This window comes from Pseudopipra pipra, chromosome W, assembly GCF_036250125.1.
Source record: "Pseudopipra pipra isolate bDixPip1 chromosome W, bDixPip1.hap1, whole genome shotgun sequence".
Lineage (NCBI taxonomy): Eukaryota > Metazoa > Chordata > Aves > Passeriformes > Pipridae > Pseudopipra > Pseudopipra pipra.
Window position 1 is genome coordinate 6,315,300 of NC_087580.1, and position 15,937 is coordinate 6,331,236.

General features: G+C 53.5%; 4 long non-coding RNA genes across 4 annotated transcripts; all 4 read right to left on the minus strand.

Annotated features, from left to right (window-relative positions):
- Positions 1 to 644: 644 nt before the first annotated feature.
- On the minus strand, positions 645 to 2,205 carry LOC135405170 (uncharacterized). Its single transcript, XR_010425769.1, has 3 exons — positions 2,017 to 2,205; positions 852 to 1,898; positions 645 to 726 (listed from the first exon to the last, which is right to left on the minus strand). It is a non-coding gene; the product is annotated as an uncharacterized LOC135405170 (long non-coding RNA).
- Positions 2,206 to 3,771: 1,566 nt separating this feature from the next.
- LOC135405197 (uncharacterized) lies at positions 3,772 to 5,307 on the minus strand. The gene is made up of 3 exons (XR_010425791.1): positions 5,210 to 5,307; positions 4,309 to 4,533; positions 3,772 to 3,844 (listed from the first exon to the last, which is right to left on the minus strand). It is a non-coding gene; the product is annotated as an uncharacterized LOC135405197 (long non-coding RNA).
- A 4,275-nt stretch (positions 5,308 to 9,582) lies between these two features.
- LOC135405150 (uncharacterized) lies at positions 9,583 to 10,688 on the minus strand. The gene is made up of 3 exons (XR_010425761.1): positions 10,669 to 10,688; positions 9,919 to 10,200; positions 9,583 to 9,660 (listed from the first exon to the last, which is right to left on the minus strand). It is a non-coding gene; the product is annotated as an uncharacterized LOC135405150 (long non-coding RNA).
- A 1,474-nt stretch (positions 10,689 to 12,162) lies between these two features.
- LOC135405750 (uncharacterized) lies at positions 12,163 to 12,829 on the minus strand. Its single transcript, XR_010425997.1, has 3 exons — positions 12,736 to 12,829; positions 12,317 to 12,490; positions 12,163 to 12,228 (listed from the first exon to the last, which is right to left on the minus strand). It is a non-coding gene; the product is annotated as an uncharacterized LOC135405750 (long non-coding RNA).
- Between the last annotated feature and the right edge of the window lie 3,108 nt (positions 12,830 to 15,937).

Sequence of the window (15,937 nt, forward strand, 5' to 3'; positions counted from 1 at the left end):
GGGGTGAAGGGGATCTTGTGTGCAGAGACCCCCAGGAGCCCCCTGAGCCTCTCTGCTCATGGCAGGGGAGCGGCCAGAGAGGCACTGGGTGTGCAGGGGTTGGAGAAGGAGGGGACAGGGACACGGGAACGCAGGCACGGAGATGGGAACACACCCATGGAGATGGGAACACACCCATGGAGATGGGAACACACCCATGGAGATGGGAACACACACATGGAGATGGGAACACACCCATGGAGATGGGAACACACACATGGAGATGGGAACACACACATGGAGATGGGAACACACACATGGAGATGGGAACACACACATGGAGATGGGAACACACCCATGGAGTTGGGAACACACACACAAGATCAGGCAGAGTGGCTTGGCTGAAGAGATTTATTGATCATTCAGGGAAAATGCCCCTGGGCTCTGAGGGAAATCAGGGGGTTCTTCCAGGGATGATCATCTCCTCATGCCACTGGAGGGGGACAGGGCACGGGTGTCACCACCAGTCCTGAAACACAGAGCCCAAAATGTCACCCCCAAAGTCCACTGCAACATGAGAGGGGCCTTGTCCTGACCCCTCTCCCTGCAGGCACTGCTCACCTCAGACATCCAGGGATGCAGCCACGCGTTTCTCACCAACAAGACCCAGCACCTTCTCAACCACAGGGGGCTGGGGACAAAGACAGGCTCAGAGACACACTGGGTGCAGTGGGATGTATTGGGAGCCTGGGGGAAGAAATGGGATCATTGGGAAGGTGCACTGGGGTATACTGGGGCAGACTGGGATGGATTGGGAGTGTCATGGCCATGTGAGAGGAGGACCCGACTCAGGCAGAACTCCTGGTACCCACCTGAGCCATCTTCAGGATCCCAACGTCCACTAAATGCAGCTGGAGAGAGACCAGGAGCCCTGGCTGGTCACTGGGATGTCCCCGGTGCCAGCGAGGGATGGGGGGACCAAAGTGTCCCCCAGTTCCCAGACTGGATGCCCTCCAGTCCCCCCGGCCCACTCACCTCCCGCAGATCATTTTGGGTTCCTGCCAAGAGTGCCTGGGCAAGGAGAGCAAAGGGTTAAGCAGGATTGGCCCCTGTGGGGCTGGGGGAGGGACACGGGTGTCCCCAGCCCCCCAGCCCAGGGCTGCCCCCGTCTGAGGGGGAAAATCCCTTCTGCTCCCCCTGCTCCCACTGCACCCAGTTTCACCTCCAACCCCTGTGCCTGCAGGGCCCAGGGTGGGGATGGAGACAAGGAGAGCCAGGGGAATTCAGGGCCTGCAGGGAGGGTGGGGGGAGTAGGAGGGGACCCAAAGATGCTGAACTGGGGGGAACTGGGGAGCCCACGGGACTGGGATTGGGGTGTTGAAGGGGCCCTGTGTGGGATGCAGGGGAGGGGAAAGGAATTCAAGTGTAGGGACATGGGGACTGCAAGGGAGAGGCTTGGTGGGGACAGGAGGAGGAGGATGGAGGAGGACAAAAATGAGGGGACTGGGAGATGGTTGGGAGTGGAGAGGGAGGCAAGGAATGGTCTTGGGAGGTACCAGGGCAGTGGCCTGGGTGAAAGGCAAAGGTCTGAGGGGAAGGATGGAAAGAAAAGCTTTGGGAATGATCAATGGGAGGATGTCTGGGGACCCTGGGTAGGACACAGAGCAGATCCTGGGGAGGAGATGCCTGAGGGGACCAAAAAGGATGGGATGGGAGGCCCAAGGGGTGGGATTTGGGAGCACCATTAAAAGAAACAGGTGGGGGCCCTCCCAGCAATTGACAGTGGACCTCCCTTGTCAGGGATTGCTGAATGGCTTCCTGCTGTTGCATCTTTCATTTCTTATCAAAAATCACCCAAATAGTTTTCAAACAGTGCCTGCCAGTGGAGCTTGAAGGCACTCGTTCCATCAAAGCCATACCTGTAATTCAGAGGCATAAATAGAGAATGTAGATTTGTCTCTTAAGGTGCTCTCTCATTTCTACTAGATGTCCATTAGTACCATGTAAAACATGATCATTAAAATTAAAAACTCTTACCCTTCTATTTCCCTTTGAAAAATAATTCTGCTCTTAAAACTCTCACTTCTGTTTGATTGTTTAAAATCCAAATGAATGTGTGTACTAGTGGACACAGACAGGGCTCCCTCACAGAGAAGCCCATGAAGTATGGGCTGGATGAGCAGACAGCAGGCTGGTTGAAATCTGCTGGCCAGGGTGGTGATCAGGAGTGCAACATCCAGCTGGAGGCCAGGGATTAGCAATTCCTGGTGAACATCTTCATTGATGATCTGGATGATGGGATATAGTGCTCAAGTTTAATGGAGCTGATGAGTTTACATTCCGACTGCAAGGAACATGTTTTCACATCTGAAGCAGGGGATGGGAAACCAGAGACTCACTGTGAACACCCAATGATTTCCAGAGCCTTTCCAGAGCATTTCATTCAAATCCGGGAATTTTGGATTAAAAAATCACGGTGCTCCTCCATTACTCTGGAAAGGGGACCCTGGTCTGTCAGGAGTGAGGACATTGCTGAATCTGAAAGCTGGAGAAGACAACAAGAAATGTGTGACCCTCCAGAGGATGAAAGCCCTGGATGAAGTTGTCAAGAAGTTCAGACCCAATGCCTTTCGAGTTTTACGGTTGTGTCTTAACATTTCTTGTAGTTTTTCCCTTGTTTGTCCCCTGAAATTGTTTGATGAAAACTCCCCTTGATGTCTGTATCCTTAGACCCCGCTCCCCGATTGGCCAAAGTTTGCTGCATTGCAGTATTTCCCTTTTGGCCACCCTTTCCCTAAAATGGATAAACCCTACCCCTTTTTCCCTTATCTAGTTACACTTTGCATGCTGGGGTCCCATCTGGGCTGCCAGGAAGAGCTGTGCTTTGGTACCAATTACCTCTGAAGCTGCTCGTATGCCTTCATAGGCTGCTAAGATTTCCTTCTCCTCAGGGGTGGAATTGGCCTCAGAACCTCTGTAGCTTCGGCTCCAGAAACCCAGTGGTCGCCCTCACGTCTCACCAGGCACCTTTGGCCAGAGGCTCCAGGAGGGACCTTTATCTGCAGCTGCAGAGTAGAGGACATTCTTTACCTCTGGTCCTGTCCTGACTGCTCCAACAGCCACGGCATGTGCAATCTCTTGCTTGATCTGCCTGAAAGCTTGTTGTTGTTCAGGACCCCATTGGAAATTGTTCTTTTCACAGGTCACAAAGTAAAGAGGGCTCACCATCTGGCTGTACTCTGGGATGTGCATCCTCCAGAAGCCAATGGCTCCCAGAAAAGCTTGGGTTTCTTTCTTGTTTGTGGGTGGAGCCATTGCTACAATCTTGTTGATGACGTCTGTTGGTATCTGGTCCATTTGCCATTTCAGCCCTAGGAACTGGATCTCTTGGGCAGGGCCCTTGACCTTGCTCTTCTTGATGGCAAAACAGGCCTCGAGGAGAATCTGGATGATCTTCTGTCCTTTCTCGAAAACTTCTGCTGTGTCCCCCCACACAATGATGTCATGGATGTACTGGATGGATGGATGGGGGTCACAGCATCTCGGTTCCTCCGATACTGTTGCCTGTGCACAGTTGTCGTGGCCGTTGGCACTTCTTGTCCCCAAAGCTCCAGCGATTCCTTTCGTACAACAAGGGGACCAATGCAGCACCACCTCTCCAATTTTAAGTAGCATTTTCGCTGCCTTCACCACTAGGATCATTGTCGTTGAACAATGCAGGGATGGGTTAGAGCTGATCTTGGAGTCTTTGCTACCAAACCTTGAAGGCCACCATTAAGAAAACTGGCTACTAGGCTGTGGATGTCGAAATTAAGGAAAGGAAGCAATTTGTTCCATCCATCTGAACGGTCCCTTACAGGATGTCCTAGGACAGGCACAAAACCAGCAAGAATCAGGAAAAAATTAGTAAAAAGGCCATTGTTATTATTTTTCTTTCTCCTTGTTCCTAAACAAAGCTATGTTTAGATAAACAAAATCCTTCTTGGTAGCTCTCCCAGGAGTGTCCCAAAACAATGGTGGATGCTGACAAAACAAACCTGCTCTTGGCAGCTTTCCCAGACAATGTTCCCACAACAAAACCAAAGGAACCAAAACAATCCCACTGCTGACACCAAAACCATCTGTAGCTGGTTGGAGTTGGCTTCCTGCCAAACCCCACAGGCTACAGAAGATTACTACGTGTAAATTTAGGGTAGAACTTAGGTGGGAGGTTCCTGTGCCACAGTGCTCTTTCCCACAGTTTCTCTTGGAAAAGAATGGAGTTCCACAGCTCATTGCTTCCATTTCAATCTTTTTGGCCTTTGACCACTCTGGAAAATCTGTACCAACCTGATGAGCAGAAGTCTTGGGCTTTACCACAGGTGTCTGGGTGGTGTTCTGAGAGCCAGACTTCTGCTCAGTCCCAAACTGATGCCAACATGTCCCAGGCCAGGTGAATCCAGAAGTGGACTTGCAGCCAGAACTCCGCTGACAGCGCTGCTTGGGACCGCAGATCTGCTTCTGTGGCGCTCCAAAAAGAGCTTGGTGTTGGCCACTGCAAGTCTCTCAGTAGCTCTGAAACATTCCCAAGCACACACAGAGTCATCTTTGGCAGGAAGGCTTTTGCAAAGTTCCCCTCCACAGCCTTGGCTACTACTCGACTTCTAAAAGCCAAGGGCATGAAGAGCGTCCAAAACAAGCACATCCTTTGATCTGAGCTTGTTCCCAGGGCCTGTTTCTAAGAAATCACACCAAGTGCAAGGAGCAGCCAGTGTCACCTCCAGAAGAACTCTGGCCTACCCTGGCCTTCTCAAGGAAAGCTCAACCCTCAGACCCGCTGCCAAAACAGAAGCCAAGAAAGAGCCGCCTTATTTTGGATTCACAGAATCCAACTCTCTTCTCCCAGAGGCCTCTCCTTATTCAAACAGGAAAGGGCACAAGATTCATCTTCTCTGTCACCCACGGCATGAGGAGAGGAGAGACTGGCAAAAAGACTGCCTGCTAAAACAACCTCAACTTGAAAAGACACCAAGAATGCCACAGTGGTGCTGCTGTGGGGTTACTGCTGGAACTCTAAAGAGAAAGGAAGACAGGTCTGAGGAAGGGAAGGCTCTGAAGGAACTTTCCCCACAAAGATGCCACGTTCTGCTTTCACACCTGACGCTGGCCAGATGTAGAAAAGGGATTTCCAAGGAAAATGCAGGAGGAAAGAGGAGTCTGTTCTTACCAGTCCAAAAAAGCAGGGACTTACCTTTCCAGTTTCTTGGCGAGGCTTTTTCTGGTTTGGGCTTCCACCAGATACAGCTCTTTGTACTTGTCCACTTCTGCCTGGGTGGATTCTTTCTGAAAAGGTCTTTCTGCTTGGTTGCTTTTTGTCCTTCCCAGTGCACGTTCCAGATCTCTAATTCTGTCTTCTAATTGTTTTTTCAGTGAGTCCACATGACTGGCTCTGATTTCTTCTAAGGTGTCCTGGTGGGCTGCCTGTGCCTGAAGGAGACAGTGCACCTTCAACCACCACAAGAAAAAGAGAGCTCTGCCCAGCACAAAATTGCACACACCCACTTTCAAGGGCCCAGCCTTACTCAGAGAGGCGGCTCTGCCTCCTCACTCCCAGCAGCAACCAAGGCAGAACCCAGGAGCTGCCAGGGCAAACAATTCTTTGCAGTGGGAAAGAAGCCCAAATGAGCACTCTGCTTCAAAGCTACTGATGAAGAGACACTGGGTCTGTAGGACAGGGCATTTCCAAAAGGATTCTTCAAAGACAAGAAGAGCTTCCACCTCCACCTCCACCCCCTCCCTGCCATCCCTGGAATTTCAGTGACTCCTTTTCTGAGCACCTTCCCCCCTCCAAGGACAAAGCAGCACCTGTAGGTCTGGCCATGACAGCTGCAAGTTGCCAAACCCATTCAAGGATGAGCAGTGAGAAGCAGAGCAGCGCACAGAGATCCCCCCAAGCACTGCAAAGTGGGAATCTGCCTTGGGCAGCCTTTGGGGGACCTGCCACCACATTCCACACCCATGACAGCACTCCTGCCCAACCAGATTGCCTTCTGCCACTGCCTTCAGCAAAGACAGAAGCTAACCCACAGAATACAGGAGCAAAAGAAAAAGACCAAACACCATGGCCACAAGAGAAGTTTAGGTAGCACCTGTGGACACGGGGGAGAAATTCACTTACTTGCAAAAACTCATTGACTTCCTGGAGTTTTTGTCTTATTTCCTGGTCTGCTTGTTCTTCCACCTCTCTTTTGCACTGTTCGAGTTGGCTGCGATCCACCACGTTGGTCTCCAAATGATGGTGGAGTTTTGCCAGCTCTTCTTGCAGCTGGCATTTGTCCATGGCCAGGTTCTCGCACTCCCCACGCAGGGCAGACAGCTCTTCTTGCAAAGCCTGATTTTTGGCTTCCAGCTGCGTGCACTGTTCACGTTCCCTGTCCAGCTGCTGGGAAAGTTCAGCAACCTGCAGACAGAAAATAAAAAAAGGAGCTCAGTGTGGTGTAAAGGAGGTGAATTCTGGGAAAACCCCAAAAGAGGGTGGCCAGGGAGACTTTATTCATCATCTGCTGGCTCAGGACTAGACACAAAGTGCAACCAGGCTTTTCTTTTCCAGCAAGAACAGCTTTCCCATCATTTGCCGTAGAATTCCTCAGCTTCCCAGGCTTTTGGAGTTCCTCATGCAAAAATGCTCCACGCTTCTGGACTCCAAAGGAATGACTGCAAAGGCAGGAAGCCATTCTACAGGGATGCCTTCAAACCCAAGCGTGGCTCTGACAGACGCCGCTTCAGCAACGGATCCGAGTGACGAGCGGAGAAGGGATCAGAGGTTCTGTGCCACTGCTGCACAGGCACAGCAGCCTCAAAAGCACTGCTGGGAACAGTCCTTCTGGCTCCCCGCCACAGGATGGGCTGAAACAGCTCCCCGTGAGCAAGAAGGGACAGATTTTCCCCTGGGAGGCCCCTGTCCTCCTTGGGCCCTGGGCAGCAACAACACTGAGGAGAAAAGCCAAACCTCAAGTGCCTCCTGCTCAGCTCGTGCCTGAGACAGGGCTCAGGGGCTGATGGTGCCCTGCCAGTGACAGTGCTGTTCCTCCCCTCTCTGCCAGGGCAGCAATTCATCTGGCACACCCAGAGGACGCTGTCACAGCCTCCCTCCAGCTGCAGCCAGGCCTGAGCTGGGCCCCACTGCTCTCAGCCCATGCACGTGATGTCCTGCCAGGACGGCAGACCTGCCCATCCCTCAGGCCCAGCCGGGGGATCTGCACTCTTGGCTGACCCCGCTCACTCTCAGGGGACCTGTTCTGCTCTTCTTGCTCAGGGCCTGTGGGACGGCTCCCTGGCCCCTCAGCTCACACACCCTGCCAGGCTGGCTGCCACTCCTGGCTTGCCCCTCCTCTGCAGGACAGCCTGGCCTCCATCAGCCCTTACACCTACTGCTTTGCCCTCAACATTTGCATCTTTCCCCAGAAGGAGAACTACCTCTGGATTAGTTCGAGTCATCTCCCACTGGAACAGCAGGAGGAGCATTAAGAAAAGCCCATCACATCCAAAATGCAGCCAAGGGAATAAAAACATCCACATGACAAGAAATAGAGGGAAAGCATCTCCCAGCTTTCAAAAGAAGGAACACCACAACCAAAGAGCACCACCCAGAGCACAGCTCACCTCTCTTTGGAATCCATCGACTTCCTTGACCTTTTCAGAATATCTCTTCTTCATTTCTTCCAGCTGGGACTGACTTCCTTTCTCTTCATTAACCCGGAGTTTCCTCCTCTCTATCCTCAGAAGCTTTTCCAGCCTGCACAGCAAATTAGTCAAGAAAACCATGAAACACAGGAAGAACCAGCCTTTCCCCCACGGTCTCACAGAAACAGCACAGACAGCATCCAAGCCTAGAATGGCTTAGCTTGGCAGGGACCTTAAAGATCATCCAGTTCCAAGCCTCCTGCTCTGGGCAGGGACCTTCCACCAGACCAGCTTGTTCACAACCCCATCCAACCTGGCCTTGAACACTTCCAGCCATGGGGCATCCACAGCTTCTCTGGGCAACCGGTTGCAGTTCCTCACCACCCTCACAGCAACCAATTTCTTCCCAGGATCAAATCTAAACCTACTCTCTTTCCATTTGAAGCCATTCCCCCTTGTCCTCTCACTACCTGATCTTTTAAATGCACTCTCTTCATCCTTCTTGTAGGCTCCCTTCACACCCCAAAAGGCCACAAGTAGGTCACCCCAAAGCCTTCTCTTTTCCAGGCTGAAGGGTTGCAATTGTCCCAGCCTTTCCTCCTAGCAGAGGTGCTCCATCTTTCCAAGCACCTTGGTGGCCTCCTCTGGACTCAGTCCAACAGCTGGAGGTCCTTGCTGTGCTGAGGAGCCCAGAGCTGGATGCAGCCCTCCAGCTGGGCTCTCCCAAGGGCAGAGCAGAGAGGCAGAATGCCCTCCCTCCACCCGCTGGCCACGCTGCCTTGGACGCAGCCCAGGACACAATTGGCTCTCTGGGCTGCGAGCGCACATCGCCGGCTCATGTCCGGCCTCTCCTCCAGCCCAAGGGCTTCTCGGCAGGGCTGCTCTGCCCCTCTTCATCCCCCAGCCTGCACTGATACAGGGGCTGCCCTGAGCCATGGCCAGCAGCTTGCACTGGCTCTTGGTAAACCATCAGCAGATTACCATGGGCCCACTTCTCCAGCTGGACCAGGGCCCTCTGGATGGCATCAGCTGTGTCAAACACACCCCTCAGCTTGGTGGCAGCTGCAAATTTGCTGAGGGCGCACTCCAGCCCTTCCTCTGGATCATTAGTGAAGACATTAAAGAACACTGGGCCCAGTCCAGACCCCTGAGGGACACCACTCGGCACTGATGGCCCTCAGCACTCTGAGCCATTGATCACCACCTCTGCATGGGACTGTTCACCCAATTTCTTATCCATCTAACAGTCCACACATCCAGTCTGTCTCTCTCCACTTTGGAGAGAAGGATGTTGTGGGGGACTGTGTCAAAGGCTTTCCAGAATGACAGGGAGATGACATGGGTAGCCCTTGTCCACTGAGGCAGTCACTCCATCTTAGAAGGTCACCAGGTCGGTCAAGCAGGACTTGCCCTTGGCGAAGCTGTGCTGGTGCTTCCAATCACCTCCCTGTCATCCACGTGCCTTGACAGAGCTTCTAGAAGGATCTTTTCCATCACCTCCCCAGGCACAGAGGGCAGGCTGACAGGTTGGCAGTTCCCAGGGCCCTCCTTTCTACCCCATTCAAAGATGGGCACAGTGGGGTTCCCTTTTTCCCCTCACCTGGGACTTCCCCTGACTGCCACGACTTTTCAAATATCAAGGAGAGGGTCTTGGCAACTCCATCAGACCCTGGTGGCCAATGGAGGGCAATAATGCTGGCCAGATGTAGAAGATGGATTCCCAAGGAAAATGCAGGAAGAAAAAGGACTCTCTCATTACCTCTCCAAACAAGCAAGGACTTACCTTTCCAGTTTCTTGGCAAGGCATCTTCTGGTTTTCACTTCCTCCATATACAGCTCTTTGTACATTTCCATCCCTCCCTGTGCTGCTTCTTTACGAGAAGCACTCTCTTGTTGGGTGTTTTTGATCCTCTCCAATTCACTTTCCAGATCTCTAATCCTTTCTTCCAACTGGATTCTCATGGAAACACAATGACTGTCTTCAATTTGTCCTAGTGGGGCCTGGTGGGCTGCCTGTGCCTGAAGGAGACAGTGCACCTTCAACCACCACAAGAAAAAGAGAGCTCTGCCCAGCACAAAATTGCACACACCCACTTTCAAGGGCCCAGCCTTACTCAGAGAGGCGGCTCTGCCTCCTCACTCCCAGCAGCAACCAAGGCAGAACCCAGGAGCTGCCAGGGCAAACAATTCTTTGCAGTGGGAAAGAAGCCCAAATGAGCACTCTGCTTCCAAGCTACTAATGAAGAGCCTGTGGACACTGGGGAGAAATTCACTTACTTGCAAAACGAGGCTGACCTCTTGTAGCTTTGGACTTCTTTCCTGGTCAGCTCCTTCTGCCACCTCTCCTGTACACTGTTCTCTTTGGCTGCCATCCAGCACCAAAGTCTCCAAATGATGGTGGAGTTTTGTCACCTCTTCTTGCAGCTGACATTTGCTCTTCTCCAGTTGTTCACACTTCCCAAGCAGAGTGGACAGCTCTTCTTGCAAAGCCTGGTTTAGGGCCTCGAGCTGCATGCCTGTTCCAGGCTCCATGTCCAGCTGCTGGGAAAGTTCACCACCCTGTGCACAGAAAAAAAAAGAAAAGGAAACTCAGCGTGATCTAAAGGCAGTGAATTCTGGGAAAATCTCTCAAGGGGGTGGCCATGGCAACTGTATTTATCATCTACTGGAAACCAGCCTAGGAAACACTTGAAAGATTCCCCCACAGAAAGAAGAAACTTTACACCTAAAAACTTAAGAATTTGGGAGACACTTCTGGCAACAATACTTCTGGGTCCCTTGGAGCTCATGATGAAACTCCTCATTTAGAATCTAAGAATTCCTCCAGTGTCCAGCACACCAAATACCCTCAGGGCTTTTGTAGCAGCTGGGGAAAGGACCAGGCTGCTTTCTGAGCAGCCTCTGCTGAGGAGAAGGCAGAAACTGAGCTCCCCAGGTTCTGCAGGAAAACTTCATCTGACAGTTGTCCCACAGAAATAGGCAACTAGGCTCAAGAGTCACAAAAAGGAAAATTTAGCACCAGCTTACTGAGGCAGAGGCTTGCAGGGCTCTCGGAAGGGCTTCAACGCTCTCGCTTGGCTGCTGGACAGTGGCTTCCAATCCGCTGTTCTCACTGGCAAAGCTTAAGAAGAAATACAGCTCTTATTACCAGAAAACCCAATGCCAGACAAACTGTGCTAAGGAACAGAAGCCACAGCAGAAGTGTCCTTCAAAATCCCACTGACTGTCCCCCTGTTTCCACCCAATCCCCCAAAGCCACAGACCCCTCGCTTCACTGGGTTACTCTCTTACTGTTGCACGTCTTCTTCCAGGAGGTCCTGCAGTTTCTGGGAAGAAGTTAATGCCTCTCTTTTCTTGGCATCCAAGGCAGTCTTCAAGTCAGGAACACAATGCTCAGACTGAAGATGCTTTCCTTCCTCCTCCTGCAGCTGTAAAACCACGGGAAGAATCCACAGTTGTCAGGGGAGCTTTTCCAGAGAGGAGCCAGCTGCTGCTGAAGAACTCAGGTGCTGCATGTCTGTGTGCATCCCCTCGGCCCAAAGAACTGCAATCCATTCAAGTCCCTTCAAAGCTTCACTTCTACTCCCCAATGAACACACTGAACACTGGTTTGTCCGTTTTCAGGATGGATAGGAAGCAACAGGCACCCCCAGGTTTCTCCCTGTGGGGACAGGCTTTCCATACCTCCGCGTCAGCCCTGTCCAGCTCCTCCTGCAAGCGCAGATTATCTTCCTCCAGGTGAGCCCCATGGCTTCCAGGAACCACAAGAGCACTCCTAAAGCATGCAAAATTTCATTGGAAACATGTCTGATCCTGCATCACTTTTCCCCTGCTTGCTCCCAAAACAGCTCTTCCCCCCTTTCCTACAAGCTCCATGAAAGCAAAGCCAAGTCCATGGAAGCACTGGAGAATTTCTCTTCCAAGGGGCCTCCCTAAAGCAGCCTCAACTACCAGCTCAGGCCGTGCTGTTCAGGGCTCCTTGCACTGCTCTTCAAAGTCCCCCCAGATGCGGCTGCACAAACTCCCAGGGCAAGCCCTTCGACCCCCTGACCATCTCCATGGCAGGAAGTTTTCTCCTTCTGTGCTCAGAGCCCCTCGTGTCCCCTGGGACAGTGTTGCTTCTCTTTCCCCCAACGCTTCCCTTCAGAGCACTGAACGCCCCAACTCTGCCGTGCCTCAAACCCCCCTGGCCTGCAGAGCAGCCACGCTGCTGAGCTACTGGCAAGTTTCCCCGGGGTTCTGGCTCTGGGTGTGGGGAGGGCACCACAGACAAGGCTTTCTTGCAGACCTCAGCGGGCAAAGGACGAGAGCCCCTGAGGTACGAGAACAGCCAAGAGCAGACCTGCATTCACCAGTCCCACGGGGAACTGCTTCCACGGGGCTGCTCCTTCTTTTTCCCAGCTCATTGCCACGCCCCTCGCCTGGGTCACACTTGCAGACTACCCAGAACACCCGGGGGCTGTTTTGACAAAGCCCTCACCTTTCCCCCTGGCCTTGAGCAGGCCTGTCAGCTGCTTTGCTCACAAGGCACTCCAGAATCTCCTCGTGCTGTTGCAAGGCTGCAAGTTTCAAGGGGGTAAATCCCCACTAAAAGGAGAAAGAATCCCCATTAGAAAGACACAGACAAGCTCTGCAGCTGTTGGAAAGAGCAGCTTTAGCCACGTGCCAAGGTTACCTGGTTCTGAGCATCACTCTTGGCATGATGCTCCAGTAACAGCCCTGCTACAGCTGTGTTTTTAGAGAGGACAGCCAGGTGAAGGGCAGTGTTGCCGTCAGCGTCTGCCAGATTGGGGTCGGCACCGTGTTCCAGCAGAACAGCAACACATTCTTCCTGCTCCTGCTGGACTGCCTGGCAACAACACACCAAAAGGGAAAGGCTTCCAACTTTTCCATCCCCCTCTGTCACAACGCCCTCAGCTCCTGAGTGCTGCCATAGAAGACCACCTTCAAAGATCAGCTAACAGAGGCTGTGCCGTGCCCATTGCAATAGGTGTGTTTCTATGGCCCTGCCCTGCAAGGAATCCTGCCAGACACCTCCCCTTTAACACCCCAGCACTGAGCCCCACCTCCAAGCTCAGAAGGCATTCCACACACCTTCATCAGGGCCGTTCTCTTGAAGTTGTCAGTGAGGTTGGGCTGGCTGTTCTTTCTTAGCAGATATCTGACGACATCTGCATGGCCATTGGCTGAAGCCAGATGTAGAGGTGTCCTAAAAATTAAACAGACACTCTTAACCCAGACAGACAAAGGACGAGCCCAAGCTGTGTCTCTACCCAGCACCCTGGGGACCCTGCCCGGACTCTGCTCCTCCTGCTGCTGCTGCAACCCTGCCCTGATGAGCCAGAGGGCAGAAGAGAACAGGTGAGGGTTGAGCAGCTGCAGAACAGCCCTGCAGAGAGAGCACGGCCAAGGGGCAGCTGGGCAACACGCGTTTGCAACAGCGCTGGAGCCCGGCCGGCAGCTCCGAGCAGTGAAAAGCTCAAGAGTTCCCTGTCCCAGCTGACAGGGCAAATGTCACTTTTCAAGCCTTGTCCCTAAGAGAGGGCTGCCGAGGACTACTGCAGCTTGGCTCAGGAGCAGCCAAGGTGTGCCACCAGCGTGGCCCAGAACTCACCGCATCTCCTGGTCTGGCCTGTCGATGCCGACTACCTTGACGTACCAGCGCCAGCGCCTCAGCCAGCCCAGGTCACCGCGGGCGGCCGCGCGGTGCAGCCTGCCCAGCCCCTGCTCCCGGAGCTGGGAGGCGCTGCTGGAGCTGGTGGCAGCCCAGGGCTGCCCACTGGGGCTGCTGGAGGGCGACTGCCGTCGCTTCTTGCTCAGAAGCCACGGCATGGCCCTGCTTGGAGCTCCCAGCAGCAGGAAGGGCAAGAAGGCCCCGGCGGGCTGCCGGGAGCCAAGTGGGGATGAGGAATGGGACGGGGCGAGGTTTAGGGGGAGGGTGACAAAGGGGACGAGAATAAGGACGGGCACAGGGTATGAAGCACAAGGCAGACGAGGTCGCCCTGCGCAGTGGTCGTGGCCTGCAGCTGCCAAGACGGCGATGCAGGCGCGCAATGCTCCCCGAGCGGGATGTGCTGCTGCTCCCCGAGAGGCTACAGCAGCTCTGGGCGCCGGCTGCGGGCACCAACAAAGCCGTGCCCGACTGGCGCCTGTGGCGTCACAATGGCTGGTGGAAGGCTCAGCACGTCAGCGTGGGGTGTGACAGAGGCCACGGGGCAGGGTGGGGCCGGGCGGGACAGGGCAGGGCGGGGCAGGTGTGAGGGCGGCCCTGCTGGGCCTTGTGGGAAGGAGGCGGCCTGGGCCTTGTGAGGGCGGCCGGCGGGAGTGGGCACTGCCCCGCCTCAGGGCGCCCCGGGGCAGGGCCCGGGACGCTCCCACCGGGCCGCAGGCTGCGGTAGGCGCTGGAGCAGCTCCCGCATCACCCGCTCTGGCTTTTTGCTTCAGCCTGGAGCCGGGCTGCCTCTGGACACACTGCCATCAAATGAGGCTCAGGACGAAGTGGGGCCACCACAGCTCTCAAGAAATGCCCACCCAGCGCTCCAAGCCCGCCAGGCCAGAGTTCCAGGACAATTCCCCAACTCCTTTGTCTTGTCCCTCTTGAAGAGCAGACACCTCACCCCCCTCCCCCTCACAACTGCTCTCTCCTGCTGCTTTGCCAGATGCCAACAGTGAATTTCTGCTCTGCTGCTCCACCAGCCAACAGGCAGCACACAGCAGGGCAGGAAGAAACTTTCAAACACATCTTGTCCCACTTTGTCCCAAGGACAACACCAAGTGAAGGACCACAAGTTCTGCACCAGCTTTCTCAGGGGAGGGACACTACAATGCACCGCAAACAGGCTGAAGAAATTTCCCTTTTTCTTTATGGGCTGCAAACCGGTCTGCTTCCCACAGGATCGGGGATTTGCCTGTGTTTATGGCTACCAGGAGCTCACCCACTATCTTCTGCCCAGAACACAAAGAGGAGGGCTCGAAAGCACTGCAAGAGTCTGGCAACTGAGTAGCAGCATTAGCTCACCTGGAGGCCATGATCTTAACACCACTGTGCTTCAAGCCTTCCCGGAGGAAGGGCACACATTTGCCTGGCCTCTGGGACAGGCTGAAGATGCAGCTGTGAGCAGAGCTGAAGGGAGCAGAGGACAGCTCTGGCTCGGCCTTCAGGCCTGGCTTCTCTTTCAGCCTTGAAGATGTCTGCTGGACTGATTTGCACTCAAAGCAAGGGCAGAAAGAGAAGTCTTAACTCCCAGCCCGGGAAGAAAGCCTTAAGAAGCCTTCAAAAATATGACTCTCCTCATCCCTCCCACCTAGGCCCAAAGAGCTCCAATTCTGTCACCAAACGCAGCAGTTCTCCTCAAATGTCGGGACAGTTGTGGCAGCCGTGCCCTTTCTGCCAAAGTTGGACAGGTCCCCACCTGTCCCAGAGGCAAGCAGAGGGAAGAAGAGGGGACAGCCTTGGGATGGGGGAATGGGAGAAGCAAAGCCAGCAGGGGGAACAGAAGAAAACGAGGACACATCCTGGAGTCTTGATGGCGACTGCCGTTGGTTCTGGCGGAGGAGCCCCTCTATGCTGTGTGTGCTTTGGCACAGGCTGCACTGTGGGTATGGCCCTGCTCTGCTGGTGGCCACTGCTCACCCTCTGCACAGAATCATGGAAAGACTAAGGTGCTCTAGTCCAAGGCCTGTTCTGGAACAGGGTTTCCTAGAGACAGTTGTCCTGATCCCTGAAGGTTGGGAAGAGCCAGGAAAGACATAGGCAAAGAAGACATTCAGTATTTCTGCTTTTTTCCTGTCCTGTGGAACAAGCTCCCCCATCTTGTTGAGAGATGGGCCCACAATTTCCCTGCTTTTCCTTTTGTCACCTACAGACTTAAAGAAGTCCTTCCTGTTGTCTCTGACATCACTGGCCTGATTCAGTTCCATTTGGGCTTTGGCTTTACCAACTTCATCCCTGCATGCCCAGATAATATTTCTGTTTTCTTTCTTTGTGTCCACTCTCTGTAAGCTTCCTTTTTGTGTTTGAACAAGAAGTTCCTTGTCAAGCCATCCATGCAGGCCTCCTGGAATTTCTGCCTGATTTCCTGCTTTTTAGGATGAAACTCTCTTGAGCTTGATGGAAGTGATCCTTGAATATTAACCAGCTCTTTTGTGTCACTGTGCTTTGCAAGGTGTTTCAAAGGCTGTTAAACCCAACAAGTATGGAAAGGGGGTTTCAATGAGAAGAAAATTAGTAGGTGCAAACCAGGATGAATGGGCTCTGTCTGTAGCACTGCATTAGATTCAAGGAAATTTACCAGTA